This window comes from Hyperoodon ampullatus (genome assembly GCF_949752795.1).
Source record: "Hyperoodon ampullatus genome assembly, chromosome: 13".
Classification (NCBI taxonomy): domain Eukaryota; kingdom Metazoa; phylum Chordata; class Mammalia; order Artiodactyla; family Ziphiidae; genus Hyperoodon; species Hyperoodon ampullatus.
This window is the reverse complement of record NC_136926.1, coordinates 34,972,857-34,978,536: the sequence shown is the minus strand read 5'-3', so window position 1 is coordinate 34,978,536 and position 5,680 is coordinate 34,972,857.

Sequence of the window (5,680 nt, the reverse complement as noted above, 5' to 3'; positions counted from 1 at the left end):
CCATTACAATATGGTGTGAGCCCTGTGCATTGCAATCTGGCTTTGTTCTGCTAAACGTGGTGTAATTTTCCCAACAAGAAGCCCCTTTGTAGTTCCTATTTCTTTGATCTCCTAATTAGAATTGTATGCAGTGGATATGTGATTTTTCAAATTTTCCACTAGAAATGTCCATTATTTTACTGTCTTCTGGTTTCCCTTCTAGTTCTCTGCTCCCAAACTTTCCTACTACCTCTCCTAAGCTGTAATTATTGTGCCCCCAAGATGGTAGCTGAGACCACTGGTGAGAGTGAGGTCTCTGAAGAGAAAGGGCCCTTGGTCAGGACCCTGGGAAGTCTCTGCAATATCCACTGGTGAAAGAGGAAGAGGCCAACGTTAGATGTGGGAAGAAACTCAGAACAGCAGTGCCATGAAAAGACAGGTTCCATGGAAACCAAAGAATGACAGCATTTTAGGAGATAGGATTTGATGCTGAATTTTAAACTAGCACTTCTATACATGTAACATCTCCACCTGCAAGAAATGTACAGACATCACCAATTCAGTAGATACAAACCAAATGGTCCATCTTCCATCCAGCATTAGCTCTTTCCCACACAGTATTCCCACTGATGATCCCCTCCGCCATATACCCAGACCCTGAAGCCAGACGTTTAGAAGTCATTCTGATACTCTTTCTCCTCCCTTATCTACTCTATCTAATTAGTCCCCAAGTTTTATCAAATTCCTAAAACAATAAGCTATTTCACTCTACTGTTTAAAATTATTCAGTACATCCTCCTTGTTTTCAAGATAAAACCTGAAAGCTTATGTATAACATCCAAAGCCCTTCACAATCTGATTCTTTCTTCATTAAATTATCAAACTAATTTATTTGAGTGGGTTAGCTTTTCACATACTGGATTGAAAACTTTATTAAAAATTTTTTTAACGGTTTAGAAATTGAAACATAGTTAAAAATAAAAATAAATGAAACCAAGAACAATAAACACAAAAAAGAACATATGTTCACCCATATATTCTAGAGACTGCTAATATATACAGTAATGACCCTAGGCAAACTATATATCATCATATAGTAAAAGGGAGAGAAAGAATCAGAATATCTTGATAACAAAAAAAATTAATATATTATTGTATACATTTTGAGAAAAGACTTTTTTTGTTGAGAAGTATTGTATTTAAGAGTTCCCTTTAAAACAATCCCAATCCCTAAAATACTTAGGAATAAATTTAACCAAGGAGGTGAAAGACCTGTACAATGAAAACTATAAGACACTGATGAAGGAAACTGAAGACACAAATAAATGGAAAGAGTTTCTGTGCTCATAGATTGGAAGAATTAATATTGTTAAAATGTCCACACTGCCCAAACCTCTCTACAGATTTAATGTAATCCCTATCAAAATTCCAGTAGCATTTTTCTCAGAAATAGAAAAAACAATCCTAAAATTTGTATGGAAGCACAAAAAACCCTGAATAGCTAAAGTAATCTTGAGAAAGAAGAACAAAGCTGGAGACATCACACTTCCTGATTCCACACCATGTTACAAAGCTATGGTAATCAAAATACTATGGTACTGGCATAAAAACAGACGCATAAACCAATGGAATAGAACTGAGACCCCAGAAATAAATCCAAGCATATATGGTCAGTTGATCTACAGCAAAGGAGCCAAGGCTACTCACAGAGGAAGGGCTACTCTCATCAATAAATGGTGTTGGGAAAACTGGATATCCACATGCAAAAGAATGAAACAGGACCATTATCTTATACCAAACACAAAAATCAACTCCAAATGGATTAAAGACTTGAATTTAGAAGCTGAAACCATAAAACTTAGAGAGGAAAACACAGGAGGTAAACTCTTTGACATTGGTCTTGGAAATGATTTTTTGGATTTGACACTAAAAACAAAGGCAACAAATGCACAGATAAAGAACAGGGACTACATCAGACTTGAAAGCTTCCACACAGCAAAGGGAACCATCAACAAAATGAAAAGACAGCCTATGGAATGGGAGGAAATATTTGCAAACCACATACTGGATAAGGGATTAATATCCAAAATATACAAGGAACTCAATACAACTCAATAGAAAACAAAAAACTAAAAACCCACAAATAATCCAATTTAAAAGTGGGCAAAGGACCTGTTAGGATGTCTATTACCAAAAAGACAAGAGATAACAAATGCTGGTGAGAATGTGGAGAAAAGTGATCCCTTTTACACTGTTGGTGGGAATGTAAATTGTTACAGTCACTAGGAAAAAGTATGGAGGTTCCTCAAGAAATTAAAAATAGAGAATAAAGAGGACTTCCCTGGTGGTGGAGTGGTTAAGAATCTGCCTGCCAGTGCAGGGGATACGGTTTCGAGCCCTGGTCTGGGAAGATCCCACATGCTGCGGAGCAAATAAGCCTGTGCACCACAACTACTGAGCCTGCGCTCTAGAGCCCATGAGCCACAACTACTGAAACCCATGTGCCTAGAGCCCATGCTCTGCAACAAGAGAAGCCACCGCAATGAGAAGCCCATGCACTGCAAAGAAGAGTAGCCCCCGCTGACCACAACTAGAGAAAGCCCGCGCGCAGCAACGAAGACCCAATGCAGCCCCAAATAATAAATAATAAGTAATTAATTTTTTAAAAAAAAGAAAAAATAGAGAATAAAGAATAGATTGAAAGAGTCCACCAAGATGGTTATGTAGGAGGCTCTTGAAGCCCCCTCCTCCCATGGATGCATTGAATGTACAGCTACGCATGGAGCAACTGCCTCCAACGAGCCAGAAACCCGCTGAGCAATTCGTGCACACTGGATGGATGAGAAAATATACCCCTCAAAATGATAGGAAAGGCTGAGACACACACTTTCAATAAGCCCCACCCCTGGCACAGCACCACACAGTCGGGAGGGAACCCCTAACTCCCAGCATCTCCCTGAGGAGTGAAAGCTTTGGACCCCACATCTATCAATCCAACATTTAAAAAATTTTATTCTATTGAAGGACAGTTGATTGACAATGTTGTGTTAATTTCTACTGTACAGCAAAGTGATTCAGTTACACATCTATATGTATTCTTTTTTCATTTTTTAACTTTCATTTTAATTTTATATTTGAGTAGAGTTGATTTACAATGTTGTGTTAGTGTCAGGTGTACAGCAAAGTGATTTACATATACATATATCATCACTCCAGCATTTAAGACAACCACTGGGAGGGAGGACTCGCAAAACACCTAGCTGTGAAGGCCAACATGCTCATGTCTGGAGACCCACAAGACTATAGCAAAGAAACAATTCCTGATAGGCACCTGGCCTATCCCCCTGAGGGCTCAGCGCAGAGGAAGCAGGCAAAATCACCCATTTCCAGTATTTCCCTGAAAGAGGTTTATCTGCATACTTTAAAAGCTGCTGCCTGAGGGTCAAGCTTCTAACTTAGCAGATACTAAGGGCGGGCTGTGGTCCTCTCCTGAGGCCAGGGAAGCCAGTGGACACCTCTCCCACTTCCTCCCTCCAGCCTGCTCCAATAACACTACAAGGTGCCAGTATCATCCTGGAAGGAGGTCGTATACATGTCTGTAGCTCCAGCTTTTGTGGCTGCCACCCAAGGGAGTGGCCTGGATTTCCTGGCCCTAGTAGTCAATGGGGCTTGCATCCATGAGTCCCCTAGGACTCTAGCAAACAAAGAAACAGTTCTTAATGGGTTAGGAGCACCCTGACACTGCAGCTCTACACATAGGCCCAGCAGAGAGGGGGCAGGCAAAAATGCCCATCCCAGTTTCCTCCTGGAAGGGACTCCACCACCTGTTTTCCCAGCTGCTGCCTGAGGGTCCAGCTTCCAATCAGCCTGCATCTAGGTGCGGACTACAAGGCTCCCCTTCGCACAGCCCTGACTGCCAGGAACAAAGAAGGAGCCTCGGAAATCACGGAAGTCTGAGAGGCAACTCTGAGGTTGGGCCGGACTGACTGCAGCACTGTTTGCAATAGCAGATGTATAGCAGCAACTTAAGTGTCCATCCACAGACGAATGGATTTTTAAAAAGTGTGGTACAGATATACAGTGGAGTATTATTCAGCCTTTAAAAAGGAAATCCTGACATTTGTAACAACATGGATGAAATTGCAGGGCCTTATACTAAGTGAAATAAGCTCAACAGAAGATGAAAAATACTGCATGATATCACTTCTGTGTGGAATCTTAAAAAAAAAAAAAGTAGACTCATAGAAACAGCATAGAAAAGTGGTTGCCAGGGGCTGGGGGATGGGAGAAATCGAGAGAGGTTGGTAAAAAGGAATAAACTTTCAGCTATATGATAAATAAGATCTGAGGATCTAATGTAAAATGGGGTGAGTACAGTTGATACCACCACTCTGTATAATTGAAATCTGCTAAGTGAGTAGAACTGAAACATTCTCACCCAAAAAAATAAATAAATAAAATGATAAATATGTGAGGTGATGGATGTGTTAATTAACTCAATGAAGGGGGGGAGATCCTTTCACAACGTACACATGTATCAGATCATCATGATGTGTACTTTAAATATCTTACAATTTTATTTGCCAATTATACCTCAATAAAGCTGAAAAAATAGTTCTCCCTTAATTATTTTAATTGAGCAAGGCATCTTACCCTTTTGGCAAATCGCTTATAATTATGAAGTCTTCTAATATCTCTAGAGACATAAATGTTCTTGACAGACTACATTAAGTAAAATTGTTTAAAAACAAATAATAGGATTCGAATTTAACCTTTAATTTTACATGCAAAATATCCAGTCAACTGAAAGAATACATCATTACATCGTTAGTCTCAATAATTCTTTCTTGCATTACACTTAATTTGACTGCCTTTTTCAACTCCAGTTTATATTTAAATTTTTCATAATAAAGATAGATATGAACTTGATATGTCTAGAGGAAAAATGCCATTTTAAACATTATCCCTATTAAAGAGAATCTAGATTAAAGAATAATTTGTAAAACTGAAATGACCTCAAATTAGCATAAACCAGCAAATAAATCAGCAATGAGCATACACACTTTTGCAGAATTCTATTTTGTTTTTATTGTTGTATTCAAAAGCAAAACAACTTCCTTTTTTAGTGAAAGAATGTGTAATTTAAGAAAAGTCAGCAATGAATTTCCAGTATTCATGTGGATAGCTGAATAAATTACACTCAAAAAATTCTGTAAATAAGCCATATTCTCTTGAGAATCAGTTTCTGTCAGTTTTTGTAGATACAAATTTGTCATAAGATACAATTTATTGAATCCTCAGAAGCATAGTTCCCAGACAGGCGTTATTAATATTAATATGTCCATTCTAAGACATTTTAAGATACACTTAAAAATATGGTGAGCATATATTCGTGTCTGGGAAGCCAGAACAACTGAGGTAGATTTCCTAGGTTTTAAAAATCTGTTTCTAATATTCATTCTTTCAAAAAATATCAATCATAGTCTGTTTTTACTGTACTCAGCATCAGAATACTTGCAAGAAAAAAACAAGATATGCCTTCTGTCTTTAAGAATTCTCCACTCTAAAACAGCAATTAATGAAATAATATTGGTAAAATGCAGTTTGCTGCTTGTTGGAAAGCTGGCATTCAAGAACTGGTAGCTGAGGACATCCATAGGGATGATGATTATTATAATTTTATAACCATTAGTATTTAGAG